The sequence below is a fragment of the Cyprinus carpio genome, chromosome A17, assembly GCF_018340385.1.
Source record: "Cyprinus carpio isolate SPL01 chromosome A17, ASM1834038v1, whole genome shotgun sequence".
NCBI lineage: Eukaryota > Metazoa > Chordata > Actinopteri > Cypriniformes > Cyprinidae > Cyprinus > Cyprinus carpio.
The window spans coordinates 28,659,305-28,681,328 of NC_056588.1; the positions used below are offsets into that span (position 1 = coordinate 28,659,305).

The 22,024-nt window shown below is 36.3% G+C and overlaps 1 pseudogene; it reads left to right on the top strand.

Annotated features, from left to right (window-relative positions):
• The window catches only part of LOC122148256, a 33,092-nt pseudogene extending 22,481 nt beyond the window's left edge, over positions 1-10,611 (top strand).
• The last annotated feature ends 11,413 nt before the right edge of the window (positions 10,612-22,024 follow it).

Sequence of the window (22,024 nt, forward strand, 5' to 3'; positions counted from 1 at the left end):
AATTGTTCAGTTAGTTAAAAAAATCAGCTGCAAGTGGAGATTGTAATAAAAATCTTGGATTTTGATATATCTGTAATGAACGCATTTCCACATTGTTTATTTAACATCATAAATCAGCAAAATATTTTTAAAATATAATATTGTACATTTATAAAGCCACTATAATTTGTGTTATATTAAATTACAGAAAATTAGTTAACGCTGCAGAATGAGTGTTTCTAATACAACGGCTGTGAGAGTGATGTCAGACTGAACATCTTTCTCTCTCCTGAAATTTTTTTTCCCTTTTTTGTAAGGTTATAAAAAGTTATTGCTATTGGAGCAACTGGTTAAGCAAAAATTACAGTATATTTGTTGCAGTTTCAGTTCATCTCTATAGAAGTTTAAAAAACTATGACTATTTTCTGCTTCTGAAAACCCTGGAAATTTGAAAACGGTGCTAGTTTAATGAATAGTTAAATGCTTTGCATTATGGTTGTGTACTGGCTGGTAGTATCTGAGATGTAGTATTTCATGCATACATTAAATCTACTGAACAGCAGTACATAGTACAGTATATGCTGTAAAAAATAGAATACGTAGAACAGAGCACAAATATAAAGTGACACAACAGCTTGTGCTTTTTATATACAATGTGTTTTGTGTAAGAGGAATATATGCCATGTGCCAAGCAGTAAAGAGTGCAGTTGGCTGGGCTGTTACAAACAGGTTTAATGTTCATGTGTTCAATGTGCGAGGTCTAAACCTGTCAGCCACCAGCACAACAGGAACTCATATGTTTATGTGCCAGATTGGTAGTAAACTGTCTTCCTCACTCCCCCCCTTTAACTCATTCTCCCCTCCTCGGTCTCTCTGTCCATTCTTATATACTCTCTTTTTTTTTCCCTCACACTGTCTCAGATTGCAAATTCAACTGCCCATAAACGATGTGCACTCCAAGTTGCCAAACAACTGCCTCGGAGAGGTGTCAAGAAACGGAGGCAAGTCTAACTTTAGCATCTCCATGCGATTCAATGATCAACACTGCAATCTGATGACAGAAACAACAATATTTATCCAACTGAACCTTAAACGCCTTGTGAACATCATACTTCATTCATAGCATAATGTGCTCAGATGACAAAATTGGGGTAATGGTGTACGACTAAATCTGTTTGTTTATATCACTTATAATAGCTAAGCAAAAATTTATATTCTCAATAATTTATATTATTTGTTATAATACCAGAGCAATAAAAATTAAATTTCTTTCTGTACATTAACAGTAAGCATAAAATCTGATCCAAAAGCTAAAGAGCATAATGATATACCTGCAATGGGGACCCTATTATAATGTTCCCTATTTATATGATATATTATTAACAGTACTTTTCTGAATGGAAATTTGAAATGGCTCATTTTCAATGTCTGCTTTCTATGGTCGGTGGTGTTAAACTGACAGCTTTTTTAAAACACATTATGCATCACGTGACTTACTTTGTCTTTGTCTTGGTTTGCTTTCCTGTTCGTTCCAATTCTTCTCTTATCATGGCTCATAGATCTGTTGAGTCCTGGTGCTGAATCAGATGTGGTCATGGAAGAGGGTTGTGATGACCATGACGGGGACAGACATAGTCCTCCACTTATCGATGACATGGGAAGAGTCTCTGGTTGTAGACTCTGCTGCTCTTTTGGAAGCTGGGCATGGTGAGCTTGGAGATTTCCAAGACCAAGACCCAGATGAATCCAACAGAATCATCAGGTAGCTCCTCGTCACTTCTAGATGCATTATAAACAAAACAAACATCACAAATAGTTGACGTTTGCCCAGAAATACATTATCACCCATTTGTCTAAGTGACAGTCAGTGATTGCATAGAAAAACTATTGAATGCAAAATAAAGAAATAAATGACTGCAAATACTACTGTTCTACTACTTCTGTTTAAAAGTTTGGGATCAGTGAGATTTTAAAATTATTTTAAAAGAAGTCTCTTATGCTCACCAAGTCTGTTTTTATTTGATCAAAATACAGTGAAAACTGTAATGTTGTAAAATATTAAAAATTTATGAAAACAGATATGCTGGTTAATATTTCTATGGAAACCTATTTTTTTCTACCCAGAATTCTTTGATGAATAGAAATTTATGATAAAACACCATTTCTATTCTAAATGTCTTTACTGTCACTTTTGATCAATTGAATGCTTCCTTGCTTAATAAAAGTGTTAATTTCTTAAATAAAAACATTTTCTTTTGAATGGTAGTGTAACTATTACAGCATAACAGACATTATATCAAATAAAAATACTTAATATAAAGGACAAATAAATAAAATACATTCTCAAACAGGAAAAAAAAAATAACAATTAACTGAATTTATTGCAGTGTTCTATGTAACATTTTTAGTTAAAACATGTTGTTGATGTTTGTCGTTTTGAGGTCAAGTACAAAGTAAAAAAAGAACTAAAACAGTATGAGTATTCTAATGCTATGAAATAGTTTTGACCTGCTATTGACATGTTTCTTCTAGAAGGTGTTGACATGTCACCCTGTTTGTAAGCCCCTCTGCACCAGCAACAACTCCCACTTATGAGGGTGGTTCAGTCTATCAGACACACCAAGAGGAAAAGCAGCAGTGTTATGAAAGAAGGCTGGCTTGTGCATTTCACCAGCAAAGACACATTGGTAAGTGCTCTGGTTTTCCATTATAAACCTTATGAATTAATAGGTGAATTACCAAGTGAACTTTTCATACTGTACATGATCATTTCTTTTAACCATTTTTTTTTTCTCCCACACTAGCGTAAGAGACATTACTGGCGACTCTTGACAGCAAGTGTATTACCCTGTTCCAGATCTGACGCTTGGAGCAAATACTCGACTATAGGTAACTTCAAGCCAAAAATATAAAGTATGACACTTGAAACGCACACTAAACAAATGAAATCTAGGAAGTATCTAAGGGCTTTTCAGCATTTTCTTTGATAATGTCGATAGTTTGTCTTGACAGTTTTTTTATGCATCACTGCATCCCACATCAGATCCACATGCATGTCTCTGCAATATCATTTCAGGTTTCAGCTTTCAGATAAGACCTCTTAACCTTCTCCAACAGGAAAATTCCTCTATCTTGCAGGTACTGTCTCTGGAACCAGCGAAAACATTCAAAACCTTCTGCCTGAGGGTGCCAACCCCCACATTGCTTTGAGATTGCCACAGCATCTCTGGTGTAACTATGTGGGAGAAAACTTGACTCGAGCCGACAGGGGAACACCGGGCTAGGAAGCAAGTGTGCTTATTAGTGGCGTGGGAAAGGACGGTGGCCCGCATGGAGGGAGAGGCCATCCAGCATTCACTTATGCCTTTCATCGCCAAGGGCATATCTCACGGCGGCCATCACAGCCACCACAGTATGCACTTCATGGTGAAAACTTTAGGGGCTCATGAGAAAGACCCTTAGAATGTTTCCTAGGGAGGGAAAACACAACAAATACAGACATGCAGCGCAGTTTTAATATTACGTTGTGTGCAAATATGCACTGCATTTGGATAAGTACCTTTTTGATCACTCATTTAAGTACATTCTAAACATATGCAGGTGTGTAGCATGAATGCAATTAACGTCCAGCATGCTGGCATTGGCCATGAGACATGCAATATCACAACAATGCAATATAGAAAAATGTCCATTTTACACCTACTGTGTCATGGTTTGCATACTGAGATCTATTTTTTTCATGTACTTGTGCTTTTGGCATATTGTAGTAGGGAAGATCTGGACACAGGCTTTTGTAATAAATGATAACTATTAAAATCACATCCAAACACTTTTTGGAGAATACATATATATGGCAATTTATTAATAATCAGTAAGAAAAATGAGCACCTTGAATGTGTTTATGATGATCAACTTGGACAAAAATAAAATTATTTATAGGTACTTGCATGATATATATAGTATTTTAACAATAAAAATGTGTACTACTTGACACCCCCCAGATGTTATTGTAGTAGTATATTATATACTATTATAGGGCATTTAATCATTATTTTAAAATTAGATTTTATTTAATATTTTCAGTTTTATATATTAAGTGTATTAATTGGTTATTGGATACCTTTTGTCAGTTTTATTATTTTAGTTATAGTCAATTTAGCTCTTCAACTTAAACTTATTTTATTTCAGTTATCCGCAAAGGCAGCATTTCTAATTTTCATGCAAGTTTTTCATCTAATGCTTACATTTCATTTTTCAGCAGTATTGTGCAGGTTAAACCTTTAATTTGCTTCTGAATTTTCTTTCAGATGATTTTGAGAAACTCTTGTAATGTGATATGTATTGTCATGCATTTTTTTTTTTTTTTGTTTTCGGGTAGATTAAATTAGTAAAGGTGTAAATCTGAGGATATGAGTATTCAATACAAGAGATACATAATCCGTTTGTACTTTGGCCTTGTTTTGTTTTTATACCAATCTGAAAAGGTTTGCTCATTGTAGCATCTCTGTAATCCACTGCTCAGATTCAGTGAGCCGGCTGGGTAGTCTTTTCTCTTTATTAGTTGATGACAACATGTATTTCCCTCATAGTCGTTCACTGCATCATGCTTTGGTTTTCACCCCCGTGTAATGAAGCTCAATTGTCTCCTCCCTGTCGGCTTGCTCTATACCTCTGCACCTTTTGTAGTTCCACCCACCGTGTGCATATAAAACACACAATGCCTCTTATTGGAAGATTATTTTGGTATCACCTTGCTCTCGGTTTTTTTCCAGTTTTCCCCTGGGTTTCCCATGGCTTAACTCCCGACGCACTCTTCCTGACACCAGTCCCTAGTGTGAGATGTGGAAAATAGTCTCGTAAGGCCACTGTCCCCCCCGCCACTTCAGCCAATTCATGTTTACATTGCCAAATAGCAGAAAAGACTAGTAATCCAACAGACTTCTGAGGTGTATCAAGTCTAATTCGTTCAGTGTATTTGGCGACCAGCCCATTTGGCACACCCCTCACCACTTATATTCTCTGTTTCTGTTTTTCTTACAGCGATTACTTAGCACCAGTGCCTCCTCAGATTGTTCCCTGATGAAGTACTTGGCTCTGGGCAATTTGGCATTGTGTGTTCTATTGGAGGTAATTGTTACCGACTTCTTATCATAAGGTTGAGTTTTCTTCCTGACCAGGAGCACGTCTTGGTTAGGCCGAAAGTGTTTGTGGAAGCAATCTCTGTATTATTACGTTATTTACTTACTTATGCATAGTTTTACTACACGGTATTGTTTAAATTTTAATAAGCACAGAGCATTTTTATGTGGTAAAAATGAATGCAGAATAGGGTGTAAACTGTTTTTTTCTAAAATATTTACAGTAAATAGACATTTACATATACCATACTTTCACATCCAATAAATGGATTAAAAAGATACAAACACCACAATATAAGATTCATCCTTTTTCTGATATAACACAGGAAAACACAGGAAACGGCAGCAGAGTTTTTGCCATCAAGATCATAGATAACTGCGTTTTTTCCCACCAAACATGAAAGTCAACTGCGTAATGAAGTTGGCCATTCCCTCAGGTAAATACACACAAATCACACACACACACATTAGAAAAAACTGCTAATGTAACGGACAACTATAGATAAGCAATACACAACACACACACACACACACCACATATATATATGACATTATGGATTAATGAATTCTTACCTACATACATATGCAATCCATGTTTGTCCTATAAAAATGATTTAAATTAAACAGCAAGTAGTACAACTATGACCTTATAGAAATTTTAAGATAATAAATTATAACATTTCTATCTGTCTTATGTAGAACCTCCACATTCCCGGCCGTGTCCAACCTTGAGTTCATTTTTGAGGACACCATATGCGTGTCTTTGTGTTGTCATGTGAAAAGGCTCCATTGGCGACATGTTGGAGATGAATACTGTCAAGTGCGAAGGGGAGGCTGCCACAGACACGCATGCAGCCGACTTGTTCTCGTTACCGCAGTTTCGTCGCACAAGCCGCGTTTTTCGCACACTCTGGAACTCTAGTGCAGAATCATTACACATACAATCCCAAAATACAAAAAATAAATAGTTTAAAACAGCAAACAAATGGTAACGCTTGGACCTTTGCTTTTTGCATTTTATTTACAATGATTTTAATATTTTTTATACCGGCATTATAATAATATACGTCTGTTCCACTATCCTTTTATCGAGATTCGCGTCGCTCTACCGCCACCTTCGACTTCAAAAAAACCTTGTTCACTGTGACCCTCAAACCCGAGAATGTTTTGGGTTACGCGTCCGCTGACTCTCTTTCCACAAGTGAGTAATATTCCGAACAGAAACAGAACGACAACAAAACAAAAGGAAATATTGAATGAAAGCGAGGCCAACACCGACATTAAACATAAATGTATCTGATTTTTGTAAATGGGCAAAGAAATCAACAGATGGTAATTATAGCGTTCATCGATTGTGTGGTTCGACGGCACACGGGTTTGTGTGTGTTCTCTCCATTCTAATTGAAATATTTCTAAATTATCCTCCCATTGTTCTCTCTTGTCTACTGTCACGAGCTTGTCTCTTCTGGAGGCTCTCAAGCAGAAAGACTGACTCACACTGTTTGAGCGCGGCAAACATTTTGGAAGAAATACTAAACAAATCACTGTGTTTCATTTACCAATATTTTTGCAAAATTGGAAGCAGAACTAAAGCTGGTCAACATCTGAGCTTGGTTCTCGTGTCCTCAGGTGAGCTTGTTCTTGTTGCACAAAATGTTTTAAAGGTGGAAAGTGTTAGATCAGCAGGAGATACATTGTAACCACATGCAACTGGGTGATAATTTCACTTGACTTTCGTTCAGACCTTGTGACCACTGATCTTACGGCGTTCGTGGTGGTTGAAAATCTACGCTATAACAAAAGATGTTTTTTTTTGTGGTCTTTTGTGCATCTCAGTCCTAGTCGAGTAAAATAGCCAATTCCTTCCAGTGTCTGCTTATTGTAAAGCTCATTATTCTTTGGTTTGTCTTGTAGGTGAAGCTGTGTGATTTCGTTTTGCACGTATTATTGGTGAGAAGTCTTTTAGGCGTTCAGTGGTAGGCACCCCGGCATACCTCGCCCCGGAAGTGCTTCGGAGCAAGGGCTACAACCGCTCGCTAGACATGTGGTCCGTGGGTGTCATCGTCTATGTCAGTCTCAGTGGAACCTTCCCGTTTAATGAAGATGAAGACATTCACGACCAAATCCAGAACGCTGCTTTCATGTACCCACCAAACCCCTGGAAAACAGTGACCCCAGAGGGTAAGTTCTGGGTAGGACGGATAGTATGTGTGGAATGAAGAAGGTGTATTAAGTTGTATTTAAAGGGACTGTCATCATTTAATAACACCCTCATGCCATTCCAAACCTGTAAGTTTCTGTTTTTCAGTGGAAAACATTTATTCTGAAAAGCATCTCGTGTTTTCTGTCCAAACAATGAAAGTCATTAGTGTCCAATGTTGTTCTGGACCCCCGTGACTTTAATTATATACCGTAGACAAAAACAGTTAAACATTTTAAAAAATACTGTCTCTTGTGTTCCACAGAAGAAAGAATGTTTTGCTGAGGTGAATGAATTGTTTTTTTTTTAGGCGAAACTGTCCCTTAAGGAACAAAACATGGTCTCCACAAATAAGATTAGTAGTAAATAGATGAAAAGGTTTTAGAAATACTGAGATAAATATTTAAAAACCAAGTCAGAAGCTAAGCTGTATTAGCGATCTAAGATGGAAACAAATTTTTAGAGTCAATTACGTGTGTTAATCCCAACTGTTAAGCAGAGCTTTTTGCCAGCTGTATGCAAATAATCTTATTAGATTAGTTTTTATGAATTCACTTCCATTTAGCACATATATGAATATGATCTCATTGCACAAGGGAAATTTCTAGCCAGCATGCTACTGAGGATCCCCCCCCCCAACCTAGTTATGTGACTAGTTTAAACTCTATTTTTGAGTTTTTACTTCAGCCTGATGTTTCTACCTAGAAGCTTCAGTTGTACTAATTATCGCTGCCTGTGTGACTGTACATCACAGAGGAATCTCAACTCACCAACTCTTTTCTGTTTTGGCTCATGGTTAATGATCTAGGAAAGTAGCTCAGGATTAATGTAAAGTAACGGGTTAGTCTAGGATAGGTATATTTGGCATTTAAGTCATATCCAAATATGCATTATAGAATTGACTTCATCTCATAACTTAACTAGATTTTGAGGCCATCACCTTTGACCGTGTGTTTATTTCACTAATGCCTCCTTCTCCTCTTAAAATAGCAGAGAAACCAAGACCACACTTTACTTACTTAAGAAAACAGGCCAATTGAACAAATTATTCAAATGGAGTTTTATTTATTTATTTTTATGGTTCGTCGGTCGGTATCAGTATGGTTAGTTTTTAACAATTACTTTATTTTTAAAACTGTTTTAATTGACTTTGTTCCTTTTCACTGTGAGTGAAAATAGTTAAGAGCATCAGAAAGAGTGTCTGATCATACACCAAATTGGCAAAACTATGGAGAAATTTCAGAAAAAAATTAGGTTAGATGAAACTTTTTATGCAATGCATTTAAATGCATGTGTAATGGGTAAAATACACAGAATTATACTTTTGCGGATTTTCTCTGTAAAAATATTTTTAATAAATATAATAATAAATACTAAAAATAATTGTAACAAAATATAACAATAATTAAATGTACATTTTTTTCAAAAATATAAAAATGTATTATTTTTTCTAAATTAATTAAATTATGTATTATATTATTATTTTTCTTTTTAGCCGCACCCCCCCCCCCCACCTCCAATGTTTTAGTAAACATTAAATGACCCCCCCCCCCATCCCCCGGGCGCAGCAGCAGTCTACGTAGAGAACCGACATTGTAGAAAATGTGGGAGAGGGCGCGAGAAGGTTAGGAGAGGAGACGTGAAAGAGGATGAACGGGGAAAAGAAAGAGATGGTGAGAGCTGTGCCTAAATTTTGTTCCGACCCATTCATGTGAATAATGACAAAAGATCCTTAAATTAAGCGCGGAGGCCTTCAAGGTTAAGAAACTTTGAGGTCTCTGAAATTTGTGGACCTTTGAAATAATGTTAACATGATGTTGGTTTTGCTTCATATTCCTGCTGGACAACAAACTCCTTCAGGTTTTCACCAGCTGGCCACTGACAACTGCTTGGTTGGTTACAGCAATTGAACTCATAATAAACGTGCAAGGCAAAATGAGGAAAAAGGTGACAGCGGGCAAGGTCTTCAGCCCTCCCTGGTTACAGGTTAGAAGATACTGACTTTCAACGCTGTGTAAAAAAAAAAAAAAATAAAAGCTATGATATGCACACAAAAACTTTGTTTCCCCCACAGTCACATTAGGCAAATGAAATATGGGCGTAGTTACCCACAATGTTTCTTGTGGTAGAGCATATTAACATTCTTAACAGGGCAGAAGGAATGTTCAATGTTCGGGCACAGGTCATCTTAAACTTAATTTATTCCATGCATAGAATGAGCATGTGATAGATATTTACACATTCCGTCAAGAAACTTGCAAAAGAAGTTTAAAGATTTATATGCCATTATTTATAATTAGAAAAATATTTGATTGTTTATAAGTTCTGTGTAATTGTTTTCATAATGTCACATCATTGCTTCCGCCATCCTGGCTTGTCACATTTGGTTTCTGCCATTTCTACTCTGCTTTTGCATTTTTAAACCAACCCTTTGAAAGTAAGAATTAAACAAGTAAAATAAATATCATACAGCAGGGGAACAGAATGTAATGTTTTCAGGACACATAATTGCATGAATATAGTTCAAAAATGATATTAAATGCAATTTGGCTAGCATGTTAGAAGTGATTTTTTGCTTTCACTTTAGTAGGACTGAAGTACATCTTGATATCCCAATTTCCAGTCTATCGCATCGTGTACTGTGCTTACACCGTCAAATGTACTGACAAGCATTCATGGTAAATATAAATATACTAAAATGCTCATTTCTATTGAAACTTGACCATGTCAGGTAATTTAAATCATTTGTAACCACACAATTTCCAGTTGCTATTTGCGTATATTAAATAGACATGTAATAGTAAATAAACACTACTACAGTTAAAATGATAATCCAAGTGCACATTTGCTGTAGTATGTTAGTCAAACACATAAAAACAAATTCACTTCTGCCAAAGCACGAAACAGATTATTAACAAAGCATGATTTTAAATGTGAATTCAATGTAAAAACTTTCATTTGACAAGTAAAACCACAGTGCACTTTTTTTTTAAGTACTCTGTGTTGTTAAAAAAACAGTGATGAAAGTGAACAATTTATCTGACAAGGCCACAGTTATTTGTTTTTTCAACTATTGTAGATCCCTAAAAGTATATCTTTGCCTGACAGGACACAGATGAGGATGGACCTACGGACTCGGAGTGCAAAATGCTAGGAAGCGATATATCACCCACGAAACGCGATGATATGCGCTGGGAGCATTTTGCAGACAAAATGGCCTCAGTACCCCAGCACACTCCCAATCAACCATCATGCCGATGTTCCTGTGAAGAGGCGGAGTCTGACGAATTGTGATGGGGCATGCGAGGGACAGAGTCAGTGTTCTGTAATTGCTGCCTGCCCCTTTAAGGGCACAAACAACGGAACTCAAGCAAACGGTATACAGCGAATCAACACTATTAGCCACCTGTAAAGGCCTTGACCATTCCTCAACAAAGTTACTGCACCAATTCCATTGAACAGCACACTACAGAACCAAGCACAAATTGCACCTATACCACACAGTGCCTAAGACACAAAAGACAGTGTAGACGTTACATACAAAAACAATCAGATATAACAAACATATAAATAAAAAAAAAAAAAAAAACTAAGGACTGGAGCTTAAACCTGAGAATAAACTGTAAGGTATCAGTATATTTTTGCAATTAACGCAGGACCCGTCGAAAACACTGTATCAACAGTACGGTGGTCGTTATGAGAACTCACACAAGAAGTCATAATATATGAGAAAAAAGTGTTATAAATGACTTAAAACGGCCTTTTATAACAAATTATTTGCTAAGAAAGGAACCACAAGATTTTGTGGTAACTTGTTGCATCAACCGATACAGACAGAGATGTATAGCGGGAGAGGCAATTTATAGGCTTTGTGGTTTTGTATTTATGTGCTTATGAATGTGTGTGTGTGTGTGTGTGTGTGTGTGTTGGGTGTTGTGTGTTGTGGTTCTTTGCAGGGGGGTTATTTTTTAAGGTGTTCTGTGCAAGTGCAAGACTAACAAGCAACACTGCCTGTCGAACTGGGAGACATTTTTTTTTCTTGGCTGTCTTCAGAGGAGGTTGGATAATAAGTGCAGTGGTTGTGTCCGCATAAAGTATTATGTGTCATGACAGTTTTCAGTGCTGTTTTCTTCAGTGTTCCCTTAAGTGAAGTAAGAAGGTAACACTGATATCCGCCATTCTGGCCCAAAATGGCTGATTAAATTTAACCTAAATATTTCTTTAGATATATAATTATGGGCGGAGAGTGCAAGTACAGAATGCAGCTCGAAGATAAGATCACAAAAGGGAGTGATTAAAGCCCATAGTGCTTGAAAAAAAGATCATTATACTGTGGTCTAGTGTTGTTGGCACGCTGCGCTGCTGCTTCTCGCCAAATCAAGAAGGTGTGATCTGCTGTCTGCCCTCCGCAGGAGTGGTTCATGATCGACAGATGGCGCTGGTATTGCATATTGCAGCATTAAACCCTGAAAAGGTTCGGCGCGGACACTACACACAGACGGCTTAAGAAATAGGATGGGCAGACAGTCGAAAACAATATTCATTACAAACAGATCAAGTAAATGTAATGCATTTGACCAATTTACAAATGTTTGTATTAGTTATGGGAAGTTAGTTTATAGTTAACAGCCTTCTAAGCAAGCCTTTCAAGAAATTAAAAAAAGAGTTTAGGTTGTGTTAGACGCCATATTAATTTTTCGTGATGATAACGAGGACGTTGGGGGAAGGGGCGAAAAACATTACACTGTTGTTCGGGGAAGCTAGCATTTTAATGCCCATGATTTCCCACAAAACGTTACAGAGTTTTTTTTGACACAAGATTCTGGTTGTATTTATTGTTATTCAAAATTGACAGCAAAGGCCTTAAAAAATATAGCTATAACCTTGTTGAAACAAAACTGTCTGGTTTCTAATCGCGAAAATTAAATATGGCGCCAAAACGTTTATACTGGTATACTCTGATTTTTTTTTTTTAATACTGTCTATTTCTAAAGATGTTTTTTACTTCTTACGTATGGGCCCATTTCTTATTTTGCTGGACATATGTTTTATCGTAAACCTAGGCTAATGTCACTAAACAGTGTAGACATTTTTTTCTAATTTCTATTTTTTACACATCTATCTATAGCCTGGGTTTATAGGCTACCATAGGCTATCCAGCTCATTTCTAAACGTATTTTTGTCAAGAAAACGCAAAAATGCGCAGTTCTTCCATTCGTCCCAACTTTTGCCTGTTTTAATTAGAAAAATGACCCATTCTAAAAACAGCAGCTCGGTCTTTATGAGATCATTTTAAACAGCGCCCTCAGCCTATTCCTGGACCAAGAGAAGACGAGCTCCAGACTGAAAGAAAGGGAAGAATCTTGACAGATGGACTGTCTATCGAGTTACGCATGATTCAGAGTCAGTTTTTTTCTCTCTCTCTCATCCAAACTCCTCCCACAATAGATGGAGAATGAGGCCAATAGTGCAGGTGTTACACGACCAAAAGGAATATGAACTGTAGGCCTATATGACTCACATCTATTTTAAACAAATAAAAACAAGAAATTCGATTACAAACATGAAGTTAAATAAAATGTTGTGAGAAAAAAAAAATAATCTATATTGAGAGAAAAAATCTAGGCTACTAAAAATTATATCAACAACATTGAAAAATAAAACCCTACAGTAGCAAAATAAAATAGGATTTAGGGGAATGATGCCGGTGAGATTTCCTCACAGAATTGAAGTATTTTATATTTTTTTATAAATTATTCTGATCAAACAGTTCAGTTTACGCCTGTCATATGAGGGAGAAAATAATTTTTAATATAGCCTAATAAAATAAAGGAGCTCTCGTTATAATTTCAAATAAAACTATATTAAACGAACAGTTTTATTAAGGCTTCAAAGTTTCAGGAAAAAGTATGTCACACACAATGGAAGAGATTTAAAATTAACTGTCTTTTTGAGAATAAAAAGAGTCAAGAACGTTATCACGTGTATAATTCGGCCCTACTTGAAATTCTCAAGAGAAAAAAAAAAAACAATAAGAATAAATTACTATAACAGCGTTAAAAGATGTAATATTCACTGCGTTCTACAAGAAGGCGCAATAATCAAGTAATATAAAAGTATAGGACCTACATGTATTAAATTATGCCTTAGGTAGATTTCTTATTAACAATGGACACATGTGTCGTTTTTCTTCCTCCCCCATGTGAGTCTATCTGCTGGAGTTTGCACCAGTTTTCTAGGTAATGGTGTACTCAGAAAATTAGATATGCAAATGAAGAATCAGCAAGCGTTGGCAGTGTAAGTAACCATATGTTCTGCCAATTGCCATATTTAAAAAGAAAAAAAAAGAGGAGAGTCAGAGATATATCCTGAAAAGGATTGGTGCCGTAGTAACGTCCGTTTTTTCTTCATCCTGGCTGCGTGGCACAGACAATGTCACCAAAAGCAAAACAAATATAATACGTTTTCGCACTCTGAATTATTTGGCTTCGGCAGGACAAAACACGCAAATATTTACCGATTCTGTGTTGAGCAGCAAAAGGAACCAGGACGGTGCTTGCAAAAAAAAAAGTGCAAAAAAAAAATAAAAATAGTAAAAAATAATATTAATTAAAAAAAAAACGAATAAATTACTTTTCAGTTCACGGGGTCAGTTATGTGCTTCCCTCCCTATTTGTAAAGCAATAGTTTTTGAAGTTAAACAGATAAAAAAGCCGCCATTCTGTATTATTTATTGGTGAAACTATTTAATAGACTTATACGTCTTTTTTGTTTGAAATCGACTTAGGCTATTTAACTAGCAATGTTTTAGTTATCTATGATGTTGTTTTATGCCTGTATATCTTGTCACCTTGAATCAGGACATGTGCCTCGTTACTGGACTGACTTAAACGATCCTTCAGGGTTTAAATGTTGATATTGTGAAAACAGCCCCGTCAGACTGTTTTGCGCGTGACAGGGTATCTGTCTGCAAAACGTGCACGTGCAGTTGTGAGCTATACGCGCGCGACAGCTCCATCAATCAACCCCCAGTTATCATCTGCTCCTGCAACGGAGGAAATTAAAAGAAAGATTAAAACATGTTGGAAAAATATGTTTTGCTTTTATATTCAAGTTGATATCAAATTCTGCCAGCTTGAAAAAAATCATGCTTACTACCGGCCTGATAATTATCAAACAATAAGAACTATGTGAATGGATCGAAGAAACAGCTTTGCAAACTCAAATAAAAACGTTTGCTAACTTAAATACTCAAAATACAATTTACATAATCCAAAAAACTAAGAATAAAAATATCCATGCTATGAATAATGAAAAGGTCTATGCACCATACTTATATCAATAGGCTATGTAACTATATATTCTTTAGGTTTTATTCCTATATTTAAAATAAAATATATGTTTCTTATAATGTAACGAGATTTATTTAACAAAACAAACGAAAAAACATGACCAGTTAAAATGGGTTCAAGACGGTTAAAATGCAGCTTTTTGTCTCATTGCTGGACAATGTCGTTCAAGTGTTTCGGTAGAAAAAAAAAACGCTAGGGGTAGCGCCAACAAATTGATAGAGATCAATACTGACAAGATAAATATTTAGAACAGGAAATATTAATCTGTAAATGTGTAAACAAATATTTAAAAAAAAGAAAGAGAATAACAAAAGGCTTCAATAAAATAATAATAATGATTATTATTATGTTATTATACTTATTAACAACATTAATAATTATACCTGTAATCAATCATTCATTAATTTTTGCATAATGCAAAATGGTATAATTTTTTTATATCATTTGTGTGTGTGTGTGTGTTGTTGTGTGTGTGTGTGTGTGTGTGTGTATGTGTATCAATGTCACTGTCCCATCATTCAGGTTTCCCTTTTATGTGTCATGTTTTCAAGTTTCAACTTGATTTTCTTCATTACGAAATTAAAATTCACAGTGGTTCACAAAAATACACTACAGGTTGTCCATTTTGACACCACTTTAATTTTACTTCAAATGTAATGGTAGCATTAATCTTATGTTTTTTAAAAAACTACATTAAGTGTGTTGATTTTTTTTTTTTATAGTATATGGCCATGGTTGCTATAAACTGTTCCTGTGCAAATTATCAAACTTTAGCAATATGTGAACTGATGTGATACTGATGATCCTGAGAAGCAAGTGAAGACTAAACCCTACCTCTGTTTTCACAAAACTTGCAGAGGAACTAGCTCTCATGGCTTGTTTGTTGAAACCACATTACTTACCAGTGTACACACCAAAAACTTTCATTTTCACTTAAAATATATCCTCCTGTTCTGGATTTTCTCCATTGGGGAAGTTGTTCAGGCTGACAAATTAGACTAGCCTAAATTCACTTTGATAACCTTTTTTCCATCCTACTTTTGTAGTTGCAGCCCTGCACACATGCTAGGATCCAACACAAGTCTCATTACAGTGCAACACTTGTCGCAAGTGCACTACAGGTGTTCCAGAGAAATGTCAGGGAGTCCACTGAAAGGGGGAACGTGGGGTTTTTCAGGGTGGTGAGTCAAGGGGCAGATATTTCATCACCCTTTACTATTTACAGTGCCTACAAAACTGAACGATCAGTGTCTGGATGCACCAGTGTCTCAAAAATCTTGGAAAACATCGCCAAGGATGTTAATTTAAACCCTGCTTATGTTTTATGTTTATTTTATCCGTTCAGGGTTGTTTTTGGGCAACAGTGTGGATAACGAGGGCTCATGCCAAATTTTTGCACGATCGGTCATCCGGCCTGGTAAACTGTTTTTCTCAAGCGAAGCAAAGGGAACAAAAATAGCCCTGTAATTCCCATCACCCCAACGTGTTGCTAAATGCGGTTTATTCTGGTTTGACAAGAGACACAAATCCTGGAACCACTGACGAAAGTCCCTCCTGTGGTGGGAATCTCAATAGTTGGGCACTGGCGCCGCACATTACCCTTTTGACGCCATGGGCTCAAAGTGGAGCGATGGTCGGTTCCACCTTCCGCCCACTGAAAAAAACCCCATCAAGACCAAAACACATGACCACATCTTTGTACTAACAGAGTTTGAAAGCTGTCCGGATAGGGCACGCTCTGCTGGGATTGGGCCAGTAATGGATGCACAGGGATTCTCCTGGAGTTTTATGTGGTGGAGGATTAGTGGGATTACAGGTTTGGCGGGGTGGTGGTGGGAGATTTAAAGGCCTTCCTCTGCACAGCAGGGCAATTTTGATAGTGTGGCCTTCAACAGGGGCGAGGCTGGACGTCTTAACAGCAAACATTAACATATCTGTGGTGTCCAGATGAGTGTGCTTCATCTCCTGTTAGAATTAACTGTAACGAAACCTCGAGCAAGGCTTACATTTTGCCATTAAACAAACAAACAGATTAGAAAGTTATATCACAGTGTGTAGACACCTATGTGTCCAATGTAGGGTCATCCACTGATGATTTACAACATAATTGTCAATGTGTCTTTTTCTTACGTGTAGCCAGATAGTTCATTGACTCTAAACGACCCTAACAAGTGCAATCCTTGCAGCTGAGCACTCTTTAAAGAGAACTTTAAATGCATTGCCTTTACTTAAACATTTTGCAACCTGACCCCTTTCCTTATTTACAAGCTTATTAGACTATGCTGAACGCAAGTTATTAATGCAAATGTTGTCAGGTCTTAAACGTTAGGCAGAAGTACGGCACCAGCAGTTCAAGATGCCACCGGGACTTAAAAATATAACCAATCATCTTTAAACACGTATTTGGCAATTGTGTATCTGCAATTTCACATTTTATTTTGCACAATTCTGAACAATAAAAACTAAGAAAACCTAACATAGCTTTTGACTAGTTTTTGTTCTACTTAACTAATGAGAGTAAATGCTAATTTACAAACTTAAAACTTTAAATAGTCTGGCTGCTTAGATTAATATTGCTCAGTTTTTAGAGAATAATTACATTTGAATGTCAACAGTGAAGGGTAGGTGGGGGTTTAGTCAGAGGGGGGACTAATAGGGGTACAATTTTGTCTACGTGGAAAGGCCGATTCAGATGCAGGCAACTTAAAAAATAGAATTGATCTTTACATGGTTTGAGAGTATTTTTAGCGCTGCAAAATTCTTAACAATAAACTAGATAATTGTTTTAAAAATGTCAAAGGACTACAATTTCTAAAAGAACAAATGTACAATATAAAAGGATTATGCTTGCTTTATGATAGAGCTGAACTGTTCAAGAAATGTAAGACTGATATTGATACCAGTTTATTATCACCAACTATTTAAAGATAAAATATTCGTATTACAAGTACGTGAAGAAATCTGATTTAGAAACTGTTAAAAGCCTAAGCCACTAAATATGCTCAGTTTTGTAAGCTATTTACATTTAATGTAGGTTGCAGTGAAATGTGTTAGGGCTTTATTACTTATTTATAAATCACATCGCCCACCAAAATAAATTGAATTGCTAAAACTTGTATTTTGACACTTATTATTATACTTCATAACATCAGCAGTTGGTATTTTCATTTTAAACATTGTAAACTAAATTTTGCAACATTAAAACAAGAGGGCATAAGATCTCTAAAGAAACAGGAAATCATTAATAATAATAAAAAAGACTTTTGGAGAGGAGAACTAAAAGCATCCTCCAGAAAAGCCGGCAAACTACTGCTAGTCTCTATGATTGTAATTGTGCCGGTAGCATACACCCAAAATTTGTTCTCCATTTTGCACACACTGACAAAAACACAAAAGGCACCAATGAGTAAATATGGGGTGTATTAAAGCAAACTAAACCAAGGAAACTTTTCATCTTTTTATGCATCTGAAATAAAAGCAGACAGGTTACGATCAGTGAACAATTTTCAGAACGTGATGTGACAGATGCTCCTCTTTTGAAAGAATTAATCGTATTATATTTGTTGCACAGTATCATTGTGACACGTCGTGCCATTTGGCATTTCACATGTTTGCTCAAGCATATGTGCAGGAGTTTTTTTCACTTTCCGTTTTTTTTTTTGGAAATGACTGACAGCTCGTCTTTTTATTTTTCTCTTTGTTCTGCTTCAGGTTTTGTCAACGGTCTTAACGTTCTAAAATCTCTATTTGATAATTCGCACACTAAAGGAGTTGGTTTTTGGAGGCACTATTTCGTATCCTTTCTAACACACTCTGTACAATTTTCTCTTAGTGCCCTATTGTTTTGTCATTCACTGTCCACAGTTTAAAATAACGCACCTGACAAGCAATCCAACTACGTCAGACCAAATTAGACATTAATTTTCTTTCTAGGCTGAAAATGTCCTCTTCATTTTAAGTTTTCCGGTGATTGGTCAGTGTGTTTTTAATCCTAATGAACCCCCATGACTAAAGTGTTTCCACATCTAAAAGCCAGCAAACGTCTTTGCTTGACGATTGCTCTCATACTAGAAACAGTCCTGACAAAGGAAAACACTATAAATATAAAAACGCTTTCTGTATAAAAGGCTTTCTCTGCATAACCTCCTGTCCTTGTAAACAAACAAAGTTCTTTTTATTTATTCCTTTCACAACAATCAATCTGAATGTTGTGGCAGCATCTTAACAGTAAACAGCTATCAAATACTTTAAGAAATATATACAACACAATGACTTGTTTTAATTTTTGCGTCAAACAACCATGACTGTACTCAGTTTCATGTAGCGTATCTTCTCAAAAGGACAAAGAACTTGGAGGTCATAATGAAGGGTATGTGCAGTGGTTGATTTGAAAAACTTAGGTCCTAGTGATTGTGCAAGCATCTCTCCAGCCACTGGCTGTTTTAATGAGTAAATATTAACAGTAATGGCATGCAATTTCCCGTGGTGGTGCTCACCTTGCTCTTGGTTATTCACTCTAGTGACACTGGCTTTGTTTAGCTGGTGGCTGTGCCTTACATCACCTTGGTAACCATAATCATAAAAGCCCCCCTAAGTGTGAAGGAGAAAATTAGAGTCTAAGCTTAATAAAGGGGTCTTACGATAAACCAATGTTCTAAGGGATAAAATGCGAGAGGACCTTTTTCCTCTCTTTCTCTGCAGATATGAACATCATTTCAATGGTAGTGCGAGAAATTCAATAACTGTCCATTAGTGAGATCTAAGGATAGCTCAAATTTGATAGGAAAAGAAAGGAATGAAGTCTGTTGATTGTTTTCTCTCCCTCACGCTCCCTCTCTCTGGCTTTTGATATTTTTGCAATATGCCAATATGCTGTGTTCTTCTTGTAAACAGTTTTATGCTGAATTTTAATTCCGAAAAAGAAGATGATTTCCTTTATCAATACACCTGCGAGAAGAAGAGAGTAATTGGCCGAATCCGGGGGGGGAAATGCAGGGGTGGGAGATATCATTGTTCACCGTCATATTGATAAGGTGAGGAAATTAGAGATTTTTTTTTTTATTTTTTTTTTTTTTTTTGCATTGCTCCTCTTAGTATGCTAACGTTTTTCTGGTGGAGATCTATACGGTCCAACGCACCACCAATTTCAGTGGGAAAATGGCATTGTCTATTATGTATTTAAAAGTGTTTTAAGGATTTTCCCCCCCCCCAAAAGCCACCCCTGTAATGCTGAATGAGTGTCTTGTTTTGATATTTTCCAAAGGTCAGCATCATACAGATACAGAGCCGTGCAACAACAGCAAAGGTTAATTGAAATGAAGAAATTTATTTTTGGTTATAAAATACCATGCTGTCAGCGCCCTATACATTCTTTACTTTAATTGTCTTTCCAAACTAGTCCTCCAGCTGATGAGACAATCATTTGGGTTGTGCAGGTGTTTTCTCCATGTGTGCAGAGCTCCTCTAAAAACCATCACTGTCATCCATTGGTGATCCATTCACTAACTTTATCCTCTCTGTGGCTTTAAGGACAAGCCACACAGTGTGAGGCCAAGTGACTCGCCAAGAAAGGAGAGAGAGGAGAGAAAGGAGGGAGAGCAAAGTTATACCTTCCACTTCAGTAGCTCTGTAAAGGGCTGAAGATGAAAGGTGCCTATGCTTTGGTTAGTGGGGACAAACTGAACTCTGATTCTACAATGAATAGAGCACTTCATGGCCCAGCAGATACAGCTCTACACATGTTTAAATGGGACAACTGCATTTTCCTTGTCACATTAAATGTACAGGTATTGGATACAACTGATATAGAATAAATAGATTTAACTATAAATCATTGTAATGTAAAAGTTTAAATAATGGTAAGCCTAGGAATTCTGATCTTTCTATCTATAAGCAGGCAGAGAATGTGTTTAAATGTAGCGACTGTACAAAAATTAACTCAATTTTGATGGTTTTTTCAAGCTTACTACCAGGAACAAACTTCTTTAACCAGCGTGCAGCAGGGTAGTGTCACCAAACAGTAAAGAGCTTTTTTTTTAAAGGAGTAGAGTTTCATCCCAAAATAAACATTGCTGCAAATGATTCACCCTCAGCCCATCTAATGTAAAAGATGACTTAGTTTATTCATTGAACAGATTTGAAATTTATTTTGAATTTGAAATTTACCATTACCATTGCTTATAAAATACAAGTCCTCTAATATCCATAATATTGTTTTCTCCAGGCTGAAAAAAAGTATCCTGTCCTAAATCTGGAGAGAAATATTCACAGATCAAGCGCAGTTCACAAGCGAAAAAACAGTCCAAATAGTTCTAAAACAAAATATGTCATTGGATTTTGATATGAGAGGAGCAACAAAGGATGGACGTTTCACTGGAGGAATGATTATGGTCTCGTATTTTGGTCCCCAAAGTGATTGGCTTAAAGTGTAAAAATAACTTAATGATTTATTTGGTTCGTCATAAACATGCAGCATTTTACTTCACAAGATGTGAATTGATGGGCCGAGGTTGTTGGACTACCTCTGGATTATTGTGGGGTTTTATCAGCAGTGTTTGGACTCTGAAGGCAGCCGTTCATGCAGAGGATACATTGTTGAGAAAGTGATGCTAAATTTCTTCAAATCGGTTCATATGCAATTACTCAAATCATCTACATCTTGGATGGCTTTGAGTGAACTATTCCTTTAATGGTCCAAGCTAAAGTAATGATCAAACCCGCCGACTCACCTAAAATGGGTTTTCTATGTTTTTGGTTCATTTTCTGACAGTTCAGTGAACATTATACAAATTTATTTATTGATTCAACATCACTGCGGTACTATGTACTTATGTTTCTGACTTGGCTATGTAAAAGAATGTTTTTCTTTTTTTGCTGTATTTAGTTGTAAATATATCTATCTTAGTGTAGTATTCTATCTAAGTAATAGAGAGTTTTGCTTTCTGTTACATTAAAAAAATAAATAAAAAAATTTTCACCACACGTCACAAATACTTTGCTTTCCTGCATCGAGTCTTAGCATAAAGACTCTAATTAGAAAGTCACATGAAGTGAGGCCACTGTGTTTCCAGCTTTAAGCACTATCACATGGCTCAAAAAAATAGCTGCTGTTTGCTCAGGAGTGACTGGGGGGATTTTACCTGTACTTCACTTCAGCATATCCAAAACACCTTTCAAACTGCTGCTTTGACAAGTTCCTTGCTGTCGCCCTGGCTGAAGTGACTGTGGCAGTAGCTGCGTATGTAAATAGGATTCTTTAGTTAGTAAATACTTGTCTCACTGCACATCTAAATTTGAGACATGAATGACTGCTAAGAATATGTACATGACTTTGAACACACACGTAACTGTATGAC